Source organism: Erinaceus europaeus, chromosome 9, assembly GCF_950295315.1.
Source record: "Erinaceus europaeus chromosome 9, mEriEur2.1, whole genome shotgun sequence".
Classification (NCBI taxonomy): Eukaryota; Metazoa; Chordata; class Mammalia; order Eulipotyphla; family Erinaceidae; genus Erinaceus; species Erinaceus europaeus.
This window is the reverse complement of record NC_080170.1, coordinates 56,019,007-56,046,303: the sequence shown is the minus strand read 5'-3', so window position 1 is coordinate 56,046,303 and position 27,297 is coordinate 56,019,007.

Sequence of the window (27,297 nt, the reverse complement as noted above, 5' to 3'; positions counted from 1 at the left end):
CTTTCTTTCTTTCTTTCTTCCTTCCTTCCTTTCTTCCTTTCCTTCCTTCTTTCTTCCTTTCTTCAGTTAGAGGATGAGAGATAGAGGTGGAGAGAGCAACAGAGGTGGAGAGAGATACCACAGTGTCACTCCACTGTTTATTAAGCTTCTCTTAGGCATGGTGCTCCCATGTGGTGGCTGGGTGCTCAAGTGCAGGTCCTCTTGTATGTTAAAGCATGTGCTTTACTAGGTCAGCTGTCTCCCAGGCCCTGGATGTATTTCTGTTGTGGATTTCTAATGAAGTCTACTGTAGTCAGAAAACACATTTTATGCTTTTTTAATGAACGTATTCTGTGTCACTCTGAAGTCATTTTCTACATCCCTGGTAATATTATTTGCTCTAGATTTTTATCTACTATTAGTATAGCCATGCCACATTTCTTTGCTTAGTATTAGCATGCTATATTTTTCTCTATTCTTTTACATTTAACCCAGTTAAATCTTTATATTTTAAATATTTCTCTTTTTAAAATATTTATTTATTCCCTTTTTTGTCCTTGTTTTCTATTATTGTAGTTATTATTATTGTTATTGGTGTCATCATTGTTGGATAGGACAGAGAGAAATGGAGAGAGGAGGGGAAGACAGAGAAAGGGAGAGAAAGATAGACACCTGCAGACCTGATTCACCACTTGTGAAGCAACTCCCCTGCAGGTGGGGAGCTGGGGCCTTGAACCGGGATTCTTATACCAGTCCCTATGCTTTGTGCCACCTGAGCTTAACCCACTGTGCTGCCACCCAACTTGCTATTTTAAATATTTCTTACAGATAGCATATAGGCTGGTCTTGTCACTTCTTCTTTCCTTCCTTCCTTCCTTCCTTCCTTCATTCATTCATTCCTCCTTTCCTTCCTTCCCTCCCTCTCTCCTTCCTTCCTTCCTTTCTTCTATTCTTTCTTTTTTTATTCAGTTGAACAATTGGAGATTTAGAATGTTGTATTTGATATGGTTATCAGTTTGACTAGTTTTAAATCTTCTTTCTTGCTGTTGTTGTTCATTAGCCCCATCTGTTTTAAAATTAAAAAAAAAATTATCTTTATTTATTTATTGGATAGAGACAGCCATAAATCAGGAGGGGAGGGGATGATAGAGAGACACTAGCAACATTGCTTCACCACTTGCAAAGCTTTCCCTCTTCAGGTGGGGAGCAGGGACTTGAACCTGTGTCCTTGTGCATTGTAACATGTGTGCTTAGCCAGGTGTACCACCACCCAGCCCCTCTTTTTCCATTTCTACCTTTAAAAAAAATTATTATTGGGAGTCAGGCGGTAGCACAGCGGGTTAAGCGCAGGTGGCACAACCTCAAGGACTAATGTAAGGATCTTGGTTTGAGGCCCCGGCTCTCCACCTACAGGGGAGTTGCTTCACAGGTGGTGGAGCAGGTCTGCAGGTGTCTCTCTTTCTCTTTCTGTCTTCCCCTCCTCTCTTCATTTCTCTCTCCTATCCAAGGCCGATGGCATCAATAACAACTACAACAATAAAACAACAAGGGTAACAAAAGGGAATAAATAAATATTAAAAAGTATTATTATTATTATTATTTACCACTGGGCTTATTGCTGGGGCTTAGTGTCTTCAGGTCTCCACTACTTCTGATTATCCCCCCTTTTTTATTGATAGAGTATTTGGGACAGACCAGGAGATAGAGGAAAAAAAGTGAAAGAAACACTTGCAGCACTGCTCTATTACTTGTCAACCCCCCCACACACACACCAGGGGCTTCAACTCAGGTCCTCATGCGTGGTAGCATGTGCTCTATTCAGTGAGATAATGTAGATAATGAACAGCATGGTCATCAGGTCTCTCCTAACAAGCTTAGAAGATTTTAAGGTTTCTTCTAACTGGTAGCCCTAATGGAATCTCAGCATATATATAGCTACATGGGCTAGCAAGTAATGTACCTCTTCATTCACATAGGTATTTATCAAGCAATGGCTTGGGCACTCTGGCATTGGAGGTGTGGCATCCATAGACACCAGTTAGTGTTTGAGAAGTCACAGCTGTTGTTAGCTTGCAGACTAATTAGGCCATGGGTTATGCAAACCTGAGGTGAGCACAAAGCTGGCATGGTAAGATATATATCTTGGACATATTCCAACAGGGAGGGAGGCCCTAATGGAATACAACTGGGTGATTTATTTGTCTATTAAATAATAAAATTATATAAATATTTATTTACTTATTAATGAGAGGGATGAGATGGGGGAGAGAGAAACTGAGAGATCAGAGCATCAATCTGGCATATGTGATTCTTTAGATCAAATGCAAGGCCTCCCTCCTGTAATTCCTAAGCACTGAGCCACCTCCCAGTTGCTCAGTAGGAAACATTTGGATATGAACAAGGAAATACCACAGGAAGATGAATGAGGGCAGAAATCGGATAATCCTTTTCCAAGCCACAGAATACCAAACCTCACCAGCAGGACCATAAGTAGCATATATTCTGGTCTTGGTTTTTTGATTATTATTATTATTATTATTATTATTATTATTATTATTATTATTATATTCAGTAGAACATTTCTGGCTTTTTAATTGGAGATTTAGAATACTTGTATTTGATACAGTTATCAGTTTGGTTACGTTTAAATCTTCCTTCTTACTGTTTGTTGTTCATTAGCTATTTATTTATTTAAAAAGGGAGACATTAACAAAACCATAGGACAAGAGGGGTACAACTCCATACAATTCCTACCACCAGATCTCCGTATCCCATCCCCTCCCCTCATAGCTTTCCTATTCTTTATCCCTCTGGGAGTATGGACCCAAGGTCATTGTGGGATGCAGAAGTTAGAAAGTCTGGCTTCTGTAATTGCTTCCCCACTGAACATGGGTGTTGATTGGTCAATCCATACTCCCAGTCTGCCTCTCTCTTTCCCTAGTAGGGTAGGGCTCTGGGGAAGTGGAGCTCCAGGACACTTTGGTGAGGTTGTCTATCCAGGGAAGTCTGGTCGGCATCATGCTGGCATCTGGAATCTGGTGACTGAAAAGGAAGTTAACATACAAAGCCAAACAAATTGTTGAACAGTCATGGACCTAAAGGCTGGAATAGTGCAGATGAAGTGTTGGGGGGTACTCACTGCAGACTATTGTGTACTTTTGCTTTCAGGTATATATTTTGCCCTAGTGTGAACATATGCTCTACCTCAGGGGACCTGGTCTATATCTAGGTTTTGGGACTTGGTTAGGAAGTGAACCGCCTGGAATGGAATTAGAGAATGCTATGAAAGGAAAGGTCTTACCTGAGTAATGAAGCTGAAGGGTTTGTCATTCCACACCTGATGTCTCTGGACACAGTCTGAAGTGAAGCATGCTGAGGTGGTACTTGTTGCTTTGATTAGGTTGGGATTGGCAGATGCAATATTATTTGGTATTAATTAAGGGAAGCATACAGGAAAGTGTGCCCCACCCTAAGGCTCCAGGACTGGGGGAAATATAGGCTTTACAGTGGAAATGTGAGGTTCCTGCTGTCTTAGGGTTCAAGAAGATAATGGATAGTTATTGTTATAATCATATTGTTTGGTAATTGGGTTAACTTTGAAAAATCCCTTTGTTAAGATTTGTTGTATAATACCCAATATCACCATAATTTATGTCCTTTGACATTATTTGTATATAGCTGTGACACCAGTTGCTTCTGTTCTTCCTGGTCTAGGCTTTTGAGAGAGTCAACATATCAAAGACTCAGCCTATGTATTAAAAAGACTCAGTCTGTGCTTTAAAAAGTTTGAGACATACAATCAAATTTTCCCCTATCATATTAATTAACTAGAGATTTATATAACTACAAATTAATAGAAGTGTACATAAATACCATTCCCACCACCAAAAGATTGTGTCCCACCCCTCCCCCACCCCCCACCACCCTGGGAAGCCGAATATCCACCCTCACCCTCACCCCAGGGTTTTTACTTTGGTGTCCTACTCCAGCCATCTGTTTTTTTGTTTTCTTTATTCCCTTCTACCTTTTTTGAATTAGTTTTTTTCTTTTTCTAATTCTAAATAAGGTTCTTCCAGAAAAACCAGGAGGAACCAGTGCAGTGGACACCTTGGGCTTAGCTTCCTCCAGCAGGTGTGTATGCAAGTACATTACTGTCGTTTAAGCTGCCTCCTTTGAGGCACTCAGTATGGTGGCCTTTGCAAATGAATATAATGGGGTGATAATTTTTTATGAAGTAGACTTTTGAGCCATCCTTTCTTATTTTTCTAATTTTTATTTATTTATTATTGGAGAGACAGAGAGAAATTGAGAGGGGGGAGAAAGGGGCAGAGACAGAGCCTGCAGCCCTGCTCCACCACTCGTGAAACTTTCCTCCTGCAGGTGGGGACCAGGGGTTGAACCTGAATTCTTGCTCACTGCAACGTGTGCACTTAACCAGGTGTGCCACTGCCTGGCTCTCTGGCCATTCTTTTTTCAAAATAGTTTTCTCCCCCCCGCCTCCTGGACCTCAGTTTTTGAGATCCCCCAGTATGTGGTTATTAGGTCAGCTTAGTTTTGTTTTACATTTTAGAAAACTACTATTAATGTACACCAGAAGGTCAGAGCTTCCTCTAGTGCTATTGGAGCTAGACTTTTACCTGGGCCACACACATAGCAATGTAGGCACTTTCCCAGGTGAGCTGTCTTGCAGATCCCAATAATCCCATTTCACTTCAGATTGTAGTTTTCATTTTTAGAAGTTTGATTTCAGCTTTCATAAATTTTCTTTCACCTCACTAACATCCGTAACTTTTCTGCTAGCTTTGTGCACATGTGAAACACAGCTATAATGTTTCAATGTTTTGGTCTGCCAGTTCTAACATCCTCATCAGTTTTGGGTTTGATTGGCCAATTTTCTTCTCATTTGTGTCATGCCATCTTGCTTATTTATGTGCCTGGGACATTTTGATTGGGTGGCAAATACTGTCAGTTTCACTTTGTTAGGTACTGAATGATTTTGCATTGCTATAAGTATTCCTAAGCTTTGTTTTGTGGGAGAGCTAGGTTTCTCAGAAAGGGTTTGACTCTTTCAGGTCAATGGGACAAGTAAGTTTTTATTCTAGGGTTTATATTCCCCTACTTAAATAAGACTGAATTATCTGCTCAGTGTGTCTGTTAGGAGATTTTTCTAGTCTGTGGTGGGCAGTGACTCTGTTCCCAGCCCTCACATGTGGTTCCTTGTCTGTCTGGAGTGGCCTATCACACTCATACTGAGCAGTACTCCATTGCACACTGGAGGGGGAGGTGAGGGCAGAGGCAGCCTGCCCCTTTATGGAGCCCTTCTCTTCAACTTTCTCTCTTTCTTTCTTTCTCTCTTTCTTTATTTCTCTCTTTCTTTCTCTTTTTCTTTCTCTTCCTTTCTTTCTCTCATGTTTTTATAAGTGAATTAATAATAATTTACAATATTTAAAAAAATAAGAGTGTAATTCCACACCACTCACACCACCAAAGTTCTGTGCCTCTATCCCCCTCCAATGGTAACCACTATAGTACTTCCAAGGTCATACATATGGGCTTTTTTCCAAGTTCATGTGTTTCAATTCTCTATATTCCACATGAATGAAATAATCCTATAGATGTCCTTCATTTCCTTGTTTTTAAGCTAGTGATCACAGCCAGTTCCATTTATTTATTCCCAAAGGACACATTATAGTCTTTTTTAAATTGCTGAGTAGTACCATGACTTTTTAAATTTTGTATTTATAAGACTCAAATTTGTAGAATGTATTCCATTGTTAAAGACTTTTATTTATTCTCTAAGTATTACTCATAGGGTCCTCCCCATGATATTTTAAACTTTTAATCAGGAAAATTAAAAGGCATGCACCTCCAAGCAAAGATGGCTGATGCCCATTTTTACTCACTTCTAAGGCAGCTGGATCTCAAAATTCATTAAATCTAAGAGTTTGCTTTTTTTCATAGCAATATAAAGTGCTCTTTATTTCTTTCTTAAAACATTTTATTTGTTTTATTGTAATAGGAGAAGAGAGATACAGAAAGACAGAGACGAAGACCAGAGCACTGCTCAGCTCTGGCCTATGATGGTGTTGGGGATTAACCTGGGACCTCAGAGCCCCAGACATGAAAGTCTTTTGCATAACCATTATGCTATTTCCTCAACCCTCCATCATCATCATCAGCATCATTATTTAATCAGGGTTTTTACTGGGAATTTTTTTTTTACAGGGTTTTTACCTACATGATGACTCCACAGTTTCTGGTGACCATTTCTTTCTCTCTCTCTCTTCCTCCCTCTTTCTCCTTTCTTTCTTTCTTTCTTTCTTTCTTTCTTTCTTTCTTTCTTTCTTCCTTCCTTCCTTCCTTCCTTCCTTTCTCTTTCTTTCTTTCTTTCTTTCTTTCCTTTCTCATCTCTCTCTTTCCTTTCTCATCTCTCTCTCTCTTGCCTTCTCTTTTTCTTCAGAGACAAAGGGTAAAAAGGAGGAAGATAGAGTTGGAGAAAGAAAGCAAGAAGATGGAGGGAGAGGAAGATGGCGGCCTGAGAAGTTGCTGACAGCGAGCGCTCTGACGGCATCGTCGGCAACGGTAGGATTTTCTGCCTTTAGCAGGCCAGTTAATAAGGGGTGACACCAAAGAGTGGGTACAGTTTAATTCGGGTTAAGAATTAGAGTAAAGGTGACACGGACTAGTGGGGCTCCAGAATTCCCAGGGCGCCGGGCAAGGAGAGTGCGCCGGGCATTGTCCTCCGCCCGCCCAGGAAGGCGGCTCCTCTACCAGTTGCAGAGCGCGGCGGCAGAGACCCGGAGAGAGCACTTTAGCTCGGGGGCTTCCTCTTGGGAGAATCCAGGGTCCACCGCGACCCTGAGAGCAGATCCAAAGACTTCTTGAGTATAGCTCTCATTGGATCAAAGGATTTGGAGCTAGTTTTCATTTTTGAGAAATCCTTTAAAAAAGTCTGGAGGGGGGGGGTTTCCCGGAAGATGGCGGACTACGGAGAAGCGGCTAGCCTTTGAGCTCCGGACACATCTCGTGTAAACAATAGGATTTTCTGCCTTTAGCAGGCCAGCCAATAAGGGGCCACAGCGGTCATACCAAGGATGTGTCTAATTAATTTGGGTTAAGAATTAGAGTAGGGGAAAAAAAAAAATTCTTTTTTCTTCCTTTTAATTTTCAAGCATACATCCTTCCCACCGCTCCCCCCGCCCCACCATAAACAGTGCCTGGGACCAGCTACTAGCAGGATACCCCATACCACCAAACAGGTTTTTTTTTGTTTTTTTCTTTTTCTTTTTTTTTTTTTCTTTTTTTTTTTTTTTTTTAAACTCACTGATACACATTTGGGAAGTTCCTCGCACTGCTCTTTAATTACAACCCTTCTTCTTATATTCTCCCTTTTCTCTCTCTTATCTCTCTCTATCTCTTTTTTTATTTTTTATTATTACTATTTTTTTTTTTATCCTGTCATACATTTCTTTCTTCCTTGCCTTTCTGAATTTGTGAATTACTTTGGGGAAGAAATCTGACCCAGAGTGGACTTTCTATGTGTGTATCTCTGCTCTAGTTCCCTTTACACTCTTGTTACCCCTAGAATATACACTGGATAGTAGATTTGCATAACTGTCTATTCTTGCTATCCTCTCTTTCTTTTCTCTTTCTTCACTGGGATTTGGTTACTATTTTTTCACGGACTGGAGAAATTTTTTGGCTAACTGGTAATGATTAAACTCCTTCAATACTTACTTCAGTTGCTACTGTAATTCCGGAGGTTGGTGAGTGCAATTGTCATAAAGGTATTTAGTACAGTGCTACTTGTGCTCACAACACAACAACTGAGGAACAACAGAGCATTAAAAAAAAAGAGAGAGAGAGAGAAACACATAAATAAAAAAAATATGGGTAGATTAAAAACAAATAAAACTGCTACCCCAATGAATGAAGACAAGAGCCCAGAAGAAACCATAAATCAATCAGAAGTAACCATAGATAAGAAAAGTATGCAAGCAATAATAAACTTATTAATCACAGAAATGAAAACAACATTGGAGGAAAGGAATGGCAGTATTAGGGAAACAACAGTTGAGACCCCCAAGGAAAATACTGATTATCTTGATGCAATTAGAGAACTGAAACCTGAAATAGCTGAACTGAGGAAAGAAGCTGAGGCAAGGGAAAGCAGACTAACAGAAGCAGAAAACAGAATTAGTCAGACAGAGGATGAGTTAGAGAAAACTAAGAAAGAGGTGAAAGAGCTTAAAAAGAGATTGAGAGACACTGAAAACAACAACAGAGACATATGGGATGATCTCAAACGAAGTAACATTCGTATAATTGGCCTGCCAGAGGAAGAAAGAGAGGAAGGGGAAGCAAACATTCTAGAGGAAATAATACAAGAAAATTTCCCAGACCTGAATAACAGAAAGGATATCAAGGTGCAAGAGGCCCAGAGAGTACCAAACAGAATCAACCCAGACCTGAAAACACCAAGACACATCATAGTCACAATGAGAAGAAGTAAGGATAAAGAAAGGATCCTAAAGGCTGCAAGAGAGAAACAAAAAGTCACATACAGGGGAAAACCCATAAGACTTTCTGCAGATTTTTCCACTCAAACTCTAAAAGCCAGAAGGGAGTGGCAAGATATCTATCGAGCCCTGAATGAAAAAGGGTTTCAACCAAGGATAATATATCCTGCTAGACTTTCATTCAAGCTAGATGGAGGGATCAAAACCTTCTTAGACAAACAACAGTTAAAGGAGGCAACTATCACCAAGCCGGCCCTGAAAGAGGTACTAAAAGACCTCTTATAAACAAGAATATCACTATAATACTTGTAATATATCAGAGTAAACAAATCGTTTTTTAGAACAATGGCACTACAATACATTAAATCCATAATATCAATAAATGTCAATGGCTTAAACTCACCCATCAAAAGGCACAGGGTGGGGGGATGGATCAGAAAACATAACCCAACCATATGCTGCTTGCAAGAATCCCATCTGTCACAACAAGATAAACACAGACTTAAAGTGAAAGGATGGAAAACTATCATACAGGCTAACGGTCCACAAAAAAGGGCAGGAACAGCCATTCTCATCTCAGACACGATAGATTTTAAATTAAATAAAGTAATAAAAGATAGGCAAGGACATTACATAATGATTAGAGGATCAATCAGCCAAGAAGACTTAACAATTATTAACATCTATGCACCCAACGAGGGACCATCTAAATACATTAAACACCTACTGAAAGAATTTCAAAAATACATCAATAGTAATACAATAATAGTGGGAGACTTCAATACCCCACTCTCACACTTAGACAGATCAACAAAGCAGAGAACCAATAAAGATACAAGAGAATTGAATGAAGAGATCGACAGACTAGACCTCTTGGACATTTTCAGACTCCTCCACCCCAAAAAACTGGAATACACCTTCTTTTCAAATCCGCATAACACATACTCAAGGATAGACCACATGTTAGGCCACAAAGACAGCATCAATAAATTCAAGAGCATTGAAATCATCCCAAGTATCTTCACAGACCACAGTGGAGTAAAACTAACTTTTAACAACAAACGGAAAATTATTAAAAGACATAGAATTTGGAAACTAAACAACATGCTCCTTAAGAACCACTGGGTCAGACACTCACTCAAACAGGAAATTCAAATGTTCCTGGAAACTAATGAAAATGAAGACACAACCTATCAAAATATTTGGGACACAGCGAAAGCAGTACTGAGAGGGAAACTTATAGCCATACAATCACATATTAAACACCAAGAAGAAGCCCAAATGAACGACCTTACTAGACACCTCAAGGACTTAGAGGAAGAGGAACAAAGGAACCCTAAAGCAACCAGAAGGACAGAAATCACTAAAGTTAGAGCAGAAATAAACAACATCGAAAATAAAAGAACCATACAAAAGATCAATGAAGCCAAATGTTGGTTCTTTGAAAGAAAGCAAGAAGATGATATACCTGCACTGACCCACCTCTTGTGAAGCCTTTCCTGCAGGTAGGAACTGGGGGCTTGAACCTGGGTCCTTGGTCCTTGTGCATGGCAACATGTACACACTACCCAGTGCACCATCACTTGGCCCCTTAAGTAGTAAGTTTTAAGTTGATGATTTTGTATGAGCTATAAATGATATTGTGAATACCGAAATGGCCCTTGGCAGAAAAAAGGCTCCCTACTTCTGGTCTAAGACCTTGTCACTGTGCAGACTCAGAAGGAAGATGATAAGAAAGAAATTGCACTCATTCTGGACTAAAGACACCTGCTATCACAATGGTGTTGAAAAAGATATGACGGTACTTAGATTTGTCACTGTAATATAAGTGGTGGCTGGGCAAGTGTGATTAAAGTTATGGATTGTAGTTCCATCTGGTTTGTTTACTTTTATCTCTCTCTCTCTCTCGGGAATTGGATTGACTGTCTCATAAGGGCACGATTCAGAGTGGATTAGGGTGAGCTAGTATGATGCATTAGAAAAAAGAACACAGCAAAGAACTGAGTCAGAAGACAGGATTCAGGGACTCTACTCTCCTTCCTAGCTCAGACCTTAGGTGAGCAGCTGACCATTCTTGAATCATGTCTGTCTGTGTATGAGGGTATGCACTGTCATTTCACTATTTCTCTATGTCCTATCAGACAAGGAAGGTGAAAGATACATGTTTGCTTTAAATCATTAGGGCATATGTCATCATTAAAAAAATAGATGTCAGAGTGTATTATATTTGCATCAGAAGGGCACAGTTGGTAGAGAAGGGTTCAGCCGACACTCCTCTTTGAGTCTACTATATTTGTCTTAGCACACAGCACACAATGGGTGGTATCTTGCACACAGCTTATATTCTGGGTCACACTTTGCACATGGCACACAGCTAGCAGAACACTAGGCACCTGGCACATGTCCAGTGTGACACTGTGCTTGCATTCAGCATGGTGACTGACACTTTGCGCAGGGCATACCAAACAGTAAAGGCCATACAGGTTCATCTTCCGGGGACAATGTTGTCCATGCAATAAAGGGCTCTCAATTCCAGTGGATAACCATGGATAAGACCCCTCACCACCACTACCACCACCTTGAATAAGGGAGTTCATTACGTGTCAGAGTTGGAGAGATTCTAGAAGGAAATTTTAGACTTAAAATCTTTGTGGCACACATTCATGGGCATGTTTGTCTAGGCTTGTGCAGTGTTTGAAAATATTTGAAGCAGTTGGTGACTTAAAATTAGGAGATTTTGCATACCCATACAGATTTCTAGCTTCTCTCACAAAAGCCAAGCAAACAGAACTGGAAGAATATCTCTGGCAGGAAGGGGCTGTGCCAGCATAAGTCGGTTCTCACAGCAGAGACCAAGTAGAAGGCTGGGCTGCCTGTTGGTAGCAGAGTTTAAAAGACAGTATATTTCATACTCAATTTCTATCTCAAAGGGGGAAGGAATGATGAGCTGGGAGGGCCTTAATTTTCAAGAAAACTGGGAGAACAAACCATGATTATGGAACTACTAAAAATAACTATTGCAACAGCTAAAAATAGCTCCAACTATTAAAAATAATAGTTATAACTATTAAAAACAAATGTGAAAATCTTAAAAATATGTAATCTGCCTTGAGAAAACCTAGTTTAAGATGTTGAGGTGAACTCAGTGATTTCCTAGCTCCTGAGTTTGATTCATGTGCTTACCGGTTGAGTTATGATCATAAGTTATCCTTATTCCACTAGGATAGCAACTGGAGTTTGTTTGAGACCCACAGGAAGTCAAGACTAGGGATCAGAAAGGAGCCTTTAAATCTTGTACCAAGTATGAAGTTTTCTGGATTATCCTGCTCTTCATGTTTCCACTTTAGACAGCCATGAGCTGTAGTGTCTCCTGCCTTGTAGATCACTGACAGCGTCAAAGTTGACAACCAGGGCAGGGAGAGAACTGTGTTTTCTCACCACAGTGAACCAGTGTTCCTTGCTGCTTTCTCCCTGAACACAGCAATGTTTCTGACTCTAAGCTGAGACTCCTTGGATATGGGGGTTGATGGTTCAGTACTATGGAAGAAACAGAGTGTAAGAGGTGGTTTTTACTTTTGGGGATTCATGTCTGGCAGAGGGAGAGTGCAAATGATAGGAACACAGTGTGCACTGTGTGTGTGTGCGTGTCGCGTGTGTGTGTGTGTGTGTGTGTGTGTGTGTGTGTGTGTGTGTGTGTGTGTGCGTGCGTGTGTGATGGTTGAAAGATGTTAGGCTGCTCACCCATTGACCCTGTAGGTTTCCTTCTCATCACTGACAGGTTGCTTTCATACTTCGGCTATATTAATAGTTTTACCATAAACATAGGGATGCATATATCCTTTCAAATTAGTACTTTCATGCCCTTTGGATATATACCTACAAGTGGTGTTGCTTCTTTAATTTCCCTTGCCCATATGTTTGAGTCTCTAAATACATTTCTGATGTCAATGTCCTGAAGTGTTTCACCTACATTTTCTTTTATGATACTATGGTTTCATATCTAATATCTAAGACTGTATTTCACTTCGAATTAATTATGTGAAGTGGTGGTCCAGTTTCATTCTTTTCCATGTGGTTGCCCAGTTTTCTCAATACTAATTGTCAAAGTCTTTCTTTTTCCTATTCAGTGATTTTGACCATTTTCTTATAAATTAGATTTCCATATGTGTATGATTTTATTCTTGTGCTTTTGATTCTGCCTCACTGTTGTGAATGCTTGTTTTTGTTCCAGTACCATGCTACTTTAATTACTACTGCTTTGTAGTATAGTTGGAAGTCAGGGAGCATGATGTTTCTGGTTTTATTCTGTTCTCTAAGAATCAGTTTGGCTATTTGTGGTTTTTTTTATGGTTCTACAAAAATTATAGGCTTCTTCTATTTCCTTGGACAATGTAATTTGGATTTTCTTAGGTATTGCATTAAATCTATAAATTACTTTAGGTAGAATGGCCATCTTAACAACATTTATTCTTTCTATTCCTAAACAGGGTTTGTGCTTCCATTTATTTTTGTCTTTCTATTTTTTAAACTGTGTTCTATAGTTTTCAATGTAGAGCTCTTATGTGTCTATTATTAAATTTACTCCAAGATATTTTGATCTCTTTTTGGGTTCAGTTGTGAATGGGATTTCTTCTTTCATTCCCTTTCCCTCTGACTTATCATTTGTGTATGGAAATGTCACAGGTTTATGCATATTGATTTTTGCATCTTGTAATTTTACTGAATTTATTTAGTCATGAGTGCCCTTTCCATTTTTATTGATTTTTACAACTTGGAGACATTTACTACTTATTGGAGGAGGGATGTAAAATCTTTTCTTGCTTTGTCTTCCTTAGTGTCTTGATCTTTATGCCTAGGAATAATTTAAACATCAAAAACTCACCCATGCCTCTATTTAATTCAAGATAATTATATAATCCCCTTTGTAAGTGAGAAGTTATTTCACAAATTTTATTTCCTACCTATTCTTTAAGGTTTAAAACAATTAATACTTCTTCAAATTTACCTTCTCTGATATCCCTAGCCAAACTACTTCTCTCCACAACTAATTTGCACATTTATTTAAAATATATTTTACTGGGCTGGGCAAATATCTCAGTGCTACAGCAGAGTACTTGTATCCTTGAGACTTCAAAGGTTTCAGATTCAGTTTCACCATAAGCCAGAGCTTAGCAGTGGCCTAGTCTCCTTCATAAAAACTGATGAATGAACTCCTTTTAAAAAAACTGGGGCCAGGTGGTGGCACACCTGGTTAAGCACACATATTACAGTGTATAAGGACCCAGGTCCAAGCCTCTGGTCCCCACCTGTAAGGAGAAAGCTTCACAGGTAGTGAAGTAGGGCTGCAGGCATTTCTCTGCCTCTTTCCCTCTCTCTCTTTCTTTCCCCCTCCCCTCTCAATTTCTCTCTATACAATAATAATAAGTAAATAAAAAAAGAATTAAAAATAAATTATATTGTACTCACTACAGTCATAGGCCAGGCATGTTTCTAGGTGTCATGTCTGTCTTCATGATGCTACCACTTCAACAACTAAAATGTGTGTGTGTGTGTGTGTGTGTATGACCATAAACTGTATAGCCCTGGTTTATGGTTGTACAGAGATTGAACCTGGGACTTTGGAGCCTCAGGCATGAAAGTCTTTTGCATAATCTTTATGCTATCTTCCCCACTCAATGATTTAGCTCTAGATATTTTTGCTTATTAAAAGTAGAGTGTTTCATTCACTGAAGTATCTCTTGTATAAAAGATGTGATAATAAATATCTGTTAAGTTAAATCTAAAATTAAGGTCTTACAGCTGGGAAATGAAAAGACAGTGCTTATAAGAGAGGTGAGGTAGTCCTAGAGGTGGTACAATAGATAAAACACTGGATTCTAAAGCATCACTCTGCTATCTCATGTGCCAAGGTGATACTCTCTCTCTCCCTCACTCATTAGTAAATAAATACATATTTTTTAAAAAAGAGAAAATTGGGACGAGAGTTCTCAGAGTTTCTAGGTCCAATTGACTGAGATATCTGGTAGACAGTTTTGACACCTCAGGGATATAGGCCTATAAAATAACCAGTGGACCTAAGATTGGTGGTCAGGTATAAGAATTGGTAGACACAGAGTACCAATGACTTTGAAGCAGCAGGAGCCAAATCAGGTAGCACTGACAGGTGCCCAGAGATTTAGAAAGAGTTGAATTCTCATAACTCACTCCATTCTGAACTCAGCTGGTAACTTTTCTGCATTTCTTATTATAAGGCCTCCACGTAGCTAGATGTTGGCAAGGTGGGGTTGACATCCTTCCAAACCAGGGATTTTCACAGGTGTCTCATTTGGAACATTAAGTAATGAAACACCATTCTCTATAATGATATGGCCAAAAGCTAAAAGGGAGCAGGCATGAGAATTAAAGAAGCTCCTGATGCTCTTATGAAAGGGAGATGGGGGCTGGGCAGTGGCTCAGTGGGTTAAGCACACATGGTGCAAAGCACATGGACCGTGTAAGGATCCCAGTTCAAGCACCTGGCTCCCCACCTGCAGGGGGGTTGCTTCACAAGTGGTGAAGCAGGTCTGCAGGAGTCTATCTTTCTCTCCCCTTCTCTGTCTTCTCCTCTTCTCTCAATTTCTCTCTGTCCTATCCAACAACAACAACAGCAATGACAACAATTACAATAAATACAACAAGTGCAACAAAAATGGGGGAAAAATGAAAGGGAGATAAACAATCCAGCAATGATGATTGGTTCAGAAGCCACCTAGTTTAAAGAGACTTTAAACAGGAATTTGTTATCTCTCTTGTTTTTGTGTTCATCAGTCAGTTGAGTTGCTTTCTTTGAAGATTCTCATAAGTTGCATTCAGGTGACTTCTATGGCTAGGATGACTGGAAAGATAAACAGCTGACTGGGTGATATATATATATATATCTTAATTTTTAAAAATCATTTTATTGAGGGTTTAATTGTTCACAGTGTAGCTATTGACATGTGGGTACAATTTCTCATCTCCCTGTGATAGGTGTCTGCATAACATTTTCACTCCCAACTTAAGTCCCTTTCCACTGTCTTACACCAGGACCCTAACACACACTCTACCCCCTTCATTCTGCTCTTTCTCCAGAATCCTCTACTTTGATGCCATTTGTCATACCCAGTCCAAGTTTCACTTTGTGTTTTCCCTTTCTGTCCCAGTGTCTTTCAGTCTGGTCTCATCCAGACCTGAGTGACCAGATACGGATTCATCATGGTAGCTGGGGTAGTAGTTGCCAACCCCACCCCCAGCATACCAAGAGACTCAGATAGCCTAGACTGTAGCTGCAAGCTTTCTAATGGTCCAGCCTTGGAAATCACACTATGTCGGTTCCACCTTTACTTTTTGTCAAAGAAATAGTGAACTAGTTCACATTCACTGGATGGAGTGGGAAATAACTTGTGTATTTCCATATCAATGTCAACCATTTTGAGATAAGATAGGCAGGACATATTCAATCTATAGACAGCAAAGACTTAATTTAAAAAGGCAGAGCCAGGATTAAAGCTAAACTCATACCAGATGAAGTCTCCTTTCTAGTGATACAGTGTATTATTAGTTGTGAGGTGGCCCTTCTCTCGGTGTGTCTCTCTGCCTTTCTAGCCTCCCTCATCAGGAGGAGCCACTGTGAAGGCCAAGAACCACACCACAGCTCCAGGGAGTTGACACTCAGTGTCTCAGCAATCCAGGGGGTAAACTCTGCTCATGCTGGAGTTTTTATAACCTACTACTATATTAGGGTTCATCTTGCTGTGTGGCTTAAGACTTGCAGGTGCATAGCCATGTGACTGAGAGGCCTCAGAGCCATCCTAGTGGTCATAGCAGAAACTGCTGCTGCTGAGCACAGAGTGTGTGGAGCCCAGACAGCTGGACCTCACAGGTCAGGAGCAGTCTGGTGGTTTTCCCCAGATGTGTCCCCACAGAAGAGAGATCAGGGTGGTGAAGAGCATTGCTCCTGTAGATAGAACAGCTGGAACTTGATGTTACAAAGTAATGTTCAGGTCTGTACTGCCAGAACTAGGAGCTGCAAGGCTGGGGCTTCTCTGTGACTTTGGCTAAACCTTAAGGAGGTAACCCACACATGTGAACCAGTGGTAGAAAGTTTTCATCCTCATTCTCCTACTGGTTAGCTCTTGATATTATCTTCCTATCTCAGGGCCTCAGTTTCCCCCATTTAAACAGTGAGAGTGTAGCAATAACTGATTTTTATACTCCTTATAGCTCCCAGAGTTGATGCTCTTGGGTGACACAGGCTTCCTATAATGCTAGCTATAATAAGTGCTTTGGGCATGTTATTTTATTCCATTCTCTGAGAAGACTTTTCAGGCTGGTATCTGTGCTGTTCACATCTTTCAGGTGACCTAAAGAGCCAAGTGACTTGCCTGAGGTCACACAGCTGATGAGGGCAGGGACTTCAAACTCAGATTTGTATGCTGCACAATATCTTATTTACAAATGCAATTTTCCAGAATGGTTTTAGTTTAGCAAAGGGGAAGGACATGAAGTCCTGCTTGCCTGAGCTCTTCTGTTTATGACTCATGGGAGCTGTGTTGCTTCTCCCTGGAGCCCAGCCTGCTCTGTCCTGTATGTGTCACCTATTCTCACCAAGCAGATGTGGGGAGGTGGGGTATAGGGCCAGAATGGGTTGGTTCAGCATGCAGAAGCATATCTACCTCCGGTTTTCCTGGCCGACCTGGGTCACAGCCAACTGTGGTACCAGATACATATTATAGAATAGCTTCAGAGCAAGTTGAGTGTGTGAAGAGCAAATGCATAGCTAAATGAGGGTACACACACACACACACACACACACACACACTCATATGTATGGACTCGGCCCTGGTATATATTGTACCCTGAGCTCTGGGGTTAGGCATACAGTGGAGCTGGGGACACACTGGCCCCAAGTAAAATGGGGTCAGTTTGAACAAAACTGTCCCCAAGAATTTCCCAGGAGGATTAGCGTTGTTCCAAGGGGAGGGCCTGGAAAAGCTGCCTGGGTCTTATGCCAAGTTAGGAACAAGAGTGAGAACCAGCATCACAAATTCACCCAAATGCCTGACAGAGAGTGTTCTGCATCACATTGTTGTATTCCCTAACCTCTACACCACCTGGCCTCACTTGACATTAATTTGATAATTAAAAAAAAATATTTATCTATTTATTTGTTCCCTTTTGTTGCCCTTGTTGTTTTATTGTTGTAGTTATTATTGTTGTTGTTATTGATGTCATCGCTATTGGATAGAACAGAGAGAAATGGAGAGAGGAGGGGAAGACAGAGAGGGGGAGAGAAAGACACCTGCAGACTTGCTTCACTGCCCGTGAAACGACTCCCTTGTAGGTAGGGAGCCAGGGGCTTGAAACGGTGATTATTTTTTTATTTGCTGATTATTCTTAACTTCTTTGACAGTATCTGAGAGCAAGAGCTACATCTGCTTCATTATTGGATCACTAACTTCTAGAACATTTGGTCTGGTATATATTTGTTAAATGAATGAACAAATGAGAGACAATACTTTCTTTAGAGGACTTCTGAAAGGCATCAGTCAATGGGGAGAAATGCAGGTTCATGTTCTTTTCCTTGACCACTGACAAAGCATCTTAAAAGACTGAGATTATAGGGACAGAGGAAAAAGGAGTTAAAATATTCACTGGTCCTCCTTGACCTAAGCATCATCCACTAGGGTTTGTTATAGAACTCCTTTCTACTGCCAGCCAGTGCCTTTGCATGTTCACATTTTTTTTGTGGAGTTATAGAAGTTGATCAGGGAAAAGAGGGTTATGCCGACCAATCAGTAATTTAAAAGTGAGCATGAGTGACTATCCAGCCTTCCCTTCTTTCCCCTGTGATGTGGGAGCACAGAACTACCAATCCTGATTTGGGCTTCCAAAATCTGAGTTCTACCCTTGTTCCTATCACACTCTTAGGATGAGCTTCCTTTTCCTCTGGGTCTAGCTTCTGTACATCCCATTAACATATGGATTACATGCTAGATGGTGGGTTTAATGTGATGGCCTATGTGATTCCTTACTTCAGGTAGAAGACCAGGGCCAAGGAAAGTGATAGACAGTAGAAATGTGGGGAATGAGTACATTTGAGATAGTGAGAAGCACTACCAAGTGTGAGTTTAGATGAGCAAGTCATCCACAAAAAAGAAGCATCAAGTGAGTGGGCAGGAGATGGTGGAAGGCCTCCATAAAGCCACAGCACAGCTGAGACGTATGTGACCAGAACTCAGTGGCAAAACCAGGGAGAGCTCCCTGGGTCAGAGCATGAATCTCACTTATCTTGGAGACAAACTGACATTCACTATGGTTTGATGAGTGAGCCAGGGAGAGGGCAGGGGAAGAAACCAGAGAGAGTCTCAGTGTAGACACACCTGTGCATTTCCAATGTGATGGGGTTGCCTGTTTCCTTTGCCCTACCCCTCCTCCACAATCCCCATATGTACTGAACTTTTTTTTTCCCCTGGCAGGCTGTGAGCTCTGCAGCAGGCCTGTTCATGTCGATGTGATAGCAACTTAGCCAGCCCCAGAGCTGCTGGTGGATGAAGGCATGAGAGCTGAGAGGTTTAAGAAGGGGAGAAGGCTGGTGGGGTTCCTACAGATTGGCTGTCTTTTGTCTAGTGACTGTAGAACCAGGAGAGTTGGTGTCCTCAGTGGCTACTGCAGTAACTCAGGATCCAGATGATAATGTTCATTCTGAATGGAATGGAGGGGTGGTGGTGGGGGTGCAGTTCTGGGACATCTTCTGGAGAGCTCCTGGGACTATTGATTGGCTGCATGAGGATGAATGGGAAGGGTTCAAGCTTTATCTCTGCTGATATTTTATTTTATGTATTTTATAGTTTCAAGTCTTATATCCATGTCTTTGATCCAATTTGATCTGATTTTGGTGCATGGTGTTAAGTGGTTGTCTACTTTAATTTTTCTACATGTGACTGTCCAGTTTGTTGTTCCAGTACTATTTGTAGGAGAGACGTTCTTTCCCCCATTGAATGATTTTGACCCCTTTGTTGTATTTTATATGACTGTATATATATATATATATGTATATATATGTATATATGTATATATATGTATATATATATATATATATATATATATATATATATATATGGGATTCATTCTGGGCTCTTAATTCTTTTCCATTGATCCAAGTGCCCATTTTTACTCCAGTTCCATGCTATTCTAATTACTACTGCTTTGTAGTATAAAGGTCTGGATTTATTCATTATTCATGTATTAGAGGATGGATTATGAATTCTTCAAGGACACACTCATACTTGTGTTCATTTTGGGTGACACACCCTGGTGAAAATTCCCAGTAGGCAGTTGGATAAGGGAATGCCAAGTCCCTGGCTGAGATTCAGGTAGAGATGCCATTTGGGATTATTTGCATGTCTCCAATAAAGGAAACTGGAGGATCAGCATGGATCTTGGAAGAGAGGGTGGAGTTTCGGGGGTGAGCTCATCCATGGGAAAAGTCAGGCCAGCACAGAGAAGTATGAGTCAGCTAGCCAGGGTAGGGAGGGGAGCACTCCACTTCACTGCACTGTGCCCTGCAGGCCTCTGGATGAGGAGGCTACTTCCTGCCCTCAAAGAGCTGGCTACCTAGATAACTGGTACAACAATTATCCATCACCAGCTAACAGATTGCAACCAAATAACAGCTAGGGAATCAGTCTCAGAGGGACTTGACTGGCTCAGTTTTCCAGATTAATTCCCTGCTGGACTCCCAAGTTCTAGGCACACTTTTTTTTGTTAGTGTTTATTTTATTTAGTATAGAAACAGAGAATTTGAGAAGTAAAGAGGAAATAGAGAGGGAAAGAGAAAGAAAGATACCTGCATTATTGCTTCACTGCTCATGAAGCTCCCCTTCCTTGTAGGTGAGGAATTAGGGTTTGAACCTGGGTCCTTGTGCATGGTAACATGCATTCTGCTATGTGGACCACCACTCTGCCTGTCAGTAGTTACTTCTTAAATGCAATAGAGCTAGAATAAAGCCTCCCCCCACCCTCTCTTATCTATGCATCTATACCTCTTTTAATATGGTCCTGAATACCTTGGCTTTCTGAGAACTCTCTCTCCCTGCACCCAAGGGCCTATGCCTTCTCATATGGTTTAGTGCAGAGGTTTATTTATTCATTCATTTTCTGCAACTGGGGCTGGCTGGCAGAATTTAATCAGAAGATTGTGTAACTGTGGCAAGAGGCTGCCAAATCCATAACTATAATAAGAGAATGGGTGGCAGGAGAATTGGATGGAAAAAAGTAGTGTGCTTGCAAAAGGGGAGACTCCAGCTCCCCATCCTGCCACCTCTCACCACCCTGTGAGGAGAAATAGCAAACCTGAAGGTCAATCTGTGGAATGGGGTCTGCAGTGAAGGGTCAGCTAGCCTTACAGACTTGTCTCCTCTGAGCAGTGGAATCTCTGAAGGGGAAGATATCGGACAACAGAGACACGAGGTCCAGGACAAGAGGGCACACCCCCCTCCATGCCTGGAATGTGCCCTCAGGCTTTTGGTGCTACCCCTCCAAGCACAGTTGTGAGTGTGCAGTACTACGGAGATGAACAGCTTCACTCTGCCTGCTTATTCTGGCCTCTCAGAAATTCTTTGGGAGAGCAGGGCAAGGGGAGCTGGTGGAATGTGAGAATGTGAGCAGCATCTTGGAGTTTAGAGACCAACTGGATCCTGGTTTTGCCAGGGTGCACTTGTGTGCAGGGCTGGGGCGCTCATTGTGGATAAGCGAGGAGGGAGCACAGAACTCAGGCATGTGTGGGGATTCCATAGTGTGATTCTGCAGAGCCCAGGTTTCTGAAGTACTCAGCTCATGGCTGCTCTCTAACTGATCTTGAACAACTCTTCAGATCTATTTATTTGTGAGAATAGACATTAGCAGAGCCCACTCTAGCATATGCAATGCTGGGGATTGAACCCAGAGCCTCATGCTTGCTTGTCCTGCGCTGTAGAGCTGAGATACCTCCTGGATATGTTTTGATGATTTGTTATCCACATTTGGTGGATGAGGAAACTGAGAATGGGCTTCAGAATGTTGCCTCTGGTGTCTGCCTGGGCTGGTTGGTGCCCAAGGAGTGGAGTCAGTCTGGTTCACCACTAGGGTGGAATAGGGGACATGCTCTCTGCCAGAAGGGAAAGCCCTCTCATCTTTCTCCTCATAGGGCCTCAGGTCAGGTCTCACCATCCACCACATACCTGTTGAGGAGCTGGAAAGAACCACAATTACACCTTTGTGTCCCTACACCTCCCGGGAGGAATGTGAAGCTTGAGGCAGGTGGTGTGTTGGCTTTGTGAGTTGCTTTTGGATTCTACCTAATTTCTGAGTGGCCCCTTTGAGATAGATGTGGAAGTTGGGAGTGGTTGCCAGGGTCATATAGTGGAGGTGTGGAGGCAAGGCTCAAACTTGGGCCTTGGAAGTCACACACTGCATAAGTGCACAGGAGCTTGTAAGAGAGCTGCAAGTGTACGTGTGTGTGTGTGTGTGTGTGTGTGTGTGTGTGTGTACGTAGAGGTATTGATTTAGCACTGGGAGAATGTCACTTGTACATTTTCACTTTCTTGTTTCTCTCTTTCTCTCTCTCTCTCCCAGGGTTATCACTGGGGTTCAGTGCCAGCACTACAAATCCACTGCTTCTGGAGGCCATTTAAAAATTTTTTTAATAGGATAGGACAGAGAGAAATTGAGAGAGAAGGGGAAGAGAGAGACGGGGAGACAAAGGTGGGGAGCTGGGGGCTCAAACCAGGATCCTTGTGTGGGCCTTTGAGCTTCATACTATGGGCATTTAACCCTGGTGCGCCACCACCTGGGTGTGCCACCTGCCCCCCTTTCTTCTCCAGTACATGACTATACGTGTGCACAGGAGTGTGTATGCATGTAAAAGGGGTGGGTACTTGCCTAGGACTGAAGGAAGATGTTACACATTCCTCCAAACAGCCACTCCAGTACATGTCTATGGGTGTGCTGGTGTGTGCCTCTGAGCATGCATTTATGGGTGAACATCTGTGTGTGTTGCTGCAAGCACATGTCAGTGTGTATGGCATGTATGTATGCACACCTGTGCCCAAGTGCATATATATGTGTTTGTCCCTGCTTCCCTCTCCAGTTTTTGTGCTCCAGGGAATGCAGTGTGCAGTCAGTACTACTACTTGGGGCAGGACTGATACTCCTGGGAGGCATGTAGAAGTCTAGGTGTCAAACACAGAGTGGGGCTCCCCCTTCATATCTCCTAGGAATTTGCCCCCAGAGTGTGGTCCTGGCATCCACAGCAGCTGCCATGTCTGGCATCTGGGCAGAGAGACAGCACTGGGGGCCCCAACCTGGACCACCTTAAGCAAGGTGCACCTAATTAATGGGTGTGTGGAGGTTTGAGAAGCAGAGGAGGGAGTTTGCAGTACAGATAGGTATGCAGTTTGCCTACTTCTGGCCTTCAAGGGAGAGAGTAGAGTTCTCTTTCACATGAAGCTTTTCTGGATAGCTAGAACTTATTGCAGCCCTGGACTGAGAGTGCTTATGACTTCACTGTCAGGACTGCTGGGTGACTTCTGTCACAGGTGTGTGATGGGGCTGGATCCCATGGACAAAAGCTCACCACTTCTGCATGAGAAGACTTCAGAATGTTCTTACAGCTCTGATGCTAAAATGACAGTGCTGGTAAAACCCTCTGGGGTAAGAGACTGAGGAGGACTTCTGGAAGTCATACATGTTCTGCATACTCAGTCACCTTACCCTGGGGGTTTCAGATTCCATCTCTGCTCCTGCCTAACTCTAGGTTCACTAAAAGCTGAAATGAGGGTTCTGTGAACTACAATATTCTTTTCCCTATTTTATTGGGGGGTGCAATATCCTTTTAAAATTATGATGGGTTATGTCTGAGACACCGAAGTTCCCCAGTTCAAGCCCCAGCACCACCATAAACAAGAGTTGAACAGTGCTCTGGGGAAAAAAAAAGTGAAAACAGATTTGGATAATGAAGACAATTAAGAAGACCTCCAGAATATTGATGACTTTCTAGAACACAGTAAGGTAATGACCACTGAGTCAGGATTGGAATGGAAGGGTTCTGATTCCAGATGTTGGTTGACTACTTCATGAGGTCAGTCCTCAATTCTATTCTTGAGTCTTTGACCCAAGAGCCCTCACACAGTTGTGCACCATGTGGTGATGTTTACAGTGGTCCCCATACACAGCCCAGGTGTGTAATAGGCTCTGCATTTGAGGCTTGTATGACAACTCTGTAACATTTGAACTATCTCATCATTAAATAACACATGATTGACCTGTTTAGTGGTGAGGTAACTATTAACACTTGATGAAGAGCTGCTTTGAGTCCAGTGCTCTGATAAGCCACCTGTTCTCTTCAATGGTCATACCTACTCTTTGGAGAGGTGCCTTGCACACGACCCCTCTGCATACTGAGGTTAAGATCAAGAGTGTTGAACATCTTGTCATTTCATTTTGTAATGGGGATGAATCTTTCAAAGAGAAACAGTCATCATGGTAGAAGTTCACATCCCTTGATAGGCTAGTGGGGATGGGTAGGCATTTGGGGGACAGATAACAGGCAGGATACTCCAGTGCTCTTGAGTTTGTGCCACACAATAGGAGGCTGGTCTTTGGATGAGCTGAGCTGGGTACCTCATAGCTGTATGTGCTTTCTGGCCTCTCAGCTGACAGACAATTGGAGCTGGCAGTCCTGGGGAGCAATATGCCAGCCAAGTTGGACACAAGACTTCAGCAAAGGAAGGGCAATGGAGCTGACTATAGCCAACCTGTTACACCATCCGCACAATCCCAAGTCCATCTCCAAATTAAATCTGCTAGATCCTTACTTGGAGAGGTGAGGAGGGCATGTCCATACAACAGAGGTGAGAGACTGCAAACTGTGTTTGCACCTTGTAGTGAAACCCAGGTAATCCTGGGAATAATGCATTAATTCTGACTTTAAATCTTATTAATTAGGGTTCTTAAATGCATCTTTCCCAGCATTAAGCTAAATAGCACTGTAGTTAAATATCTGGGCCTGGAATTACCAGTATCAGTCTTTGCCATTTGCTGGTGGCATGAGGATGAGTGTGTTTATTGTTTACTAATGCCCTAGTTTTGTCATCTGTATTGTAGTGATATCAGGAGACCCTGCTTCATAGATATTGTGGGAAAAGCCAGTAACAGAATGCACTTAAACTCATCACAGAATTTGACTGACAAAATAGCTGTCTTGGATAATGTGCTTGCTTAGTCATACACACAACCCAGGATTGAGCCCAGCCCCCACCACACTGAAGGGAGCTTTGGTGTTGTGGTGTCTCCTATCTCTGTCTCAATCTTTCAGACTGAAAAAGTTGACCTGGATTGGTGAAGCCCTAGTGATATATATATCTTTACAAAATAAACATGGCTATACTTTACAAAATAGACATGGCTATTAGTGTTGTCACTATCCTGAATTCTGGATTGGGAGAGAATCCACTAAGTAGCAGAGGAAACCATGCTTGAGTTCTGCTTCAAAAAGGGAAGAAAGGAGGTCAGTTGGGGATGGACACATAACCTCTGTCCCTTGAAAACTGGAATTGGAGGGTGTGGTATTTGTGGACAGAGACACAGAACCCTACACCTTTTCCTGGACAAGTCCACATCTTGGGGGAGATCCCTACTTCTGTGTATCTTACTGCCTGGAAGGTGAATCATAAAGTATTATAGGCTGGTTCTGCACACTAGCCCACCCTCCTAAATTGAGGCTGGAATTGGTCAAGGGGATGAAGAAAGACATGATATTCTATAAAAATGAAGTCTGTCTAATGAGGGATTGTGAGGAGTGGACAAGAAGATGAACTTCATGGATGAGTAAAACCTGCGTGCTTGCTTATTTGAGACTCAGGCACATGTCACACCACTGTGTGTTCCCCCCATTAGATAACAGGACCATCTTCACTTATAAGAATAAATGAGCTGAACGAATCATTTTTTGATTCATTAATTACTTTTGAGACATTGAACAGGCAGAATACACTTTGCTTTTGATGCTATTGTTCAAGCTTAGAAAAACCTCTCACATCAGAACTTTTCACTAACTGAATGAAAGATTATACTTTATATGTTTGCATTTTATATGTTTGTAAATTTTAAGTCCAAATATAAATATCAAGGAGTCAAACAGAAGGACAGAACAAACCAAATTGTCTCAAGTTCTGTCTCCTTCCTCACAGCCATAGTGCTATCACTTATTTGTCTCATGCCTGATATTTTTATAATTTTTATTTATAAAAAGGAAAACTGACAAAAAAACATAAGGTAAGAGGGGTGCAACTCCACACAATTCCTACTACCAGAACTCTGTATCCCATCTCTTCCCTTGATAGCTTTCCTATTCTTTATCCCTCTGGGAGCATGGACCCAAGGTCATTATGGGGTGCAAAAAAGTGGAAGGTCTGGCTTTTGTAATTGTTTCCCTGCTGAATATGGGCATTGACAGGTTGATCCATACTCCCAGCCTGTCTGTCTCTTTCCCTAGTGGGGTGGGGCTCTGAGGAAGCAGGGCTCCAGGACACATTGGTGGGGCTGTCTGCCCAGGGAAGTCCAGTTGGCATCATAGTAGCATCTGGAACCTGGTGGTTGAAAGAAGAGTTAATATATAAAGCCAAACAAATTACTGACTAATCATGAGTGTAAAGGCTGGAATAGCGCAGATGAAGATTTGGAGGAGTCTCCTTTTTTAGATAGTTAGTAGGCCTATTTTAGTTCTATTCCAAAGAGCCCATGACTATCCTAGTGTTTTTTTTTTTTTTCCCTGAACCTGACATCTGATATGCAGGTGGACCCAAGTTATTGTCTGGGGAGATGATGTCATGGATAGAAAAAGAACCAGAAAGCTGGATCAGGGAAGAGAGTATCTCCCAAATATGGGAAAGGTGTATAAATATTATTGACTGTAAACCCCATCAATTTGATCTGATCTGGGGCCCATATTTAGCTTAGGAGCCCATGTGACCTCTGCATCCCTGTAGGTCTGAGCTCACATTTTGTGGTCATGAGTAGGAACGTTCCAAGCTGCCCCAATTTAAGAACCCATCTTCCTCCAGTGGAAGATAGAGTATGTTGTCCAGCCTCCCTTCAGAGAATGGAACATTCTTTACTATTGTTAATCTATGTTGAGGGCAAGGTGATATGGCCCACAAAGGGGTCTATTGTGTTGTTCCTGATAGAGATTACCAGTAACAATGGAGAGGAGGATTTATCCGAGCTCTAGGCCTCTCTTGTCTGTTTGGGAATCTCAGGACTCCGCAACTAGGGCCCCAGCTGATGGGGTGGCCTGATAGTGACTAAAGAGTCATCATTAAAGTGTACCAGTCTCTTGCCCTTTTCAGCTTTTGTAGTCCTTACTTTGCTAAGGTTAGCTTTGGAGTGACTGAGGGAAATGTAATAGGAAGTAGATGAGGAGGGTATCTAAGTCTAAGTAAATACTATTTTATTATGAACTTTCTGGTGTCTTTTTAGGTCTTTCTACTTGCTTACTGCATATACTGACTCACTGCAGACTATTGTGCATTTTTGCTTTCAGGTATATATTTTGCCCTAATTTATGGATACATGTGAACATATGCCCTATCTCACGGGACCTGGTCTTTATCTAGGTTTTGGGACTTTGTGAGGAAGTGAACCACCTGAAATGGAATTAGAGAATCCTATGAAAGGAAAGGTCTCACTCAAGTAATGGCTGAAGGCTGACATTCCAAACCTGACATCTCTGGACATAATTTAA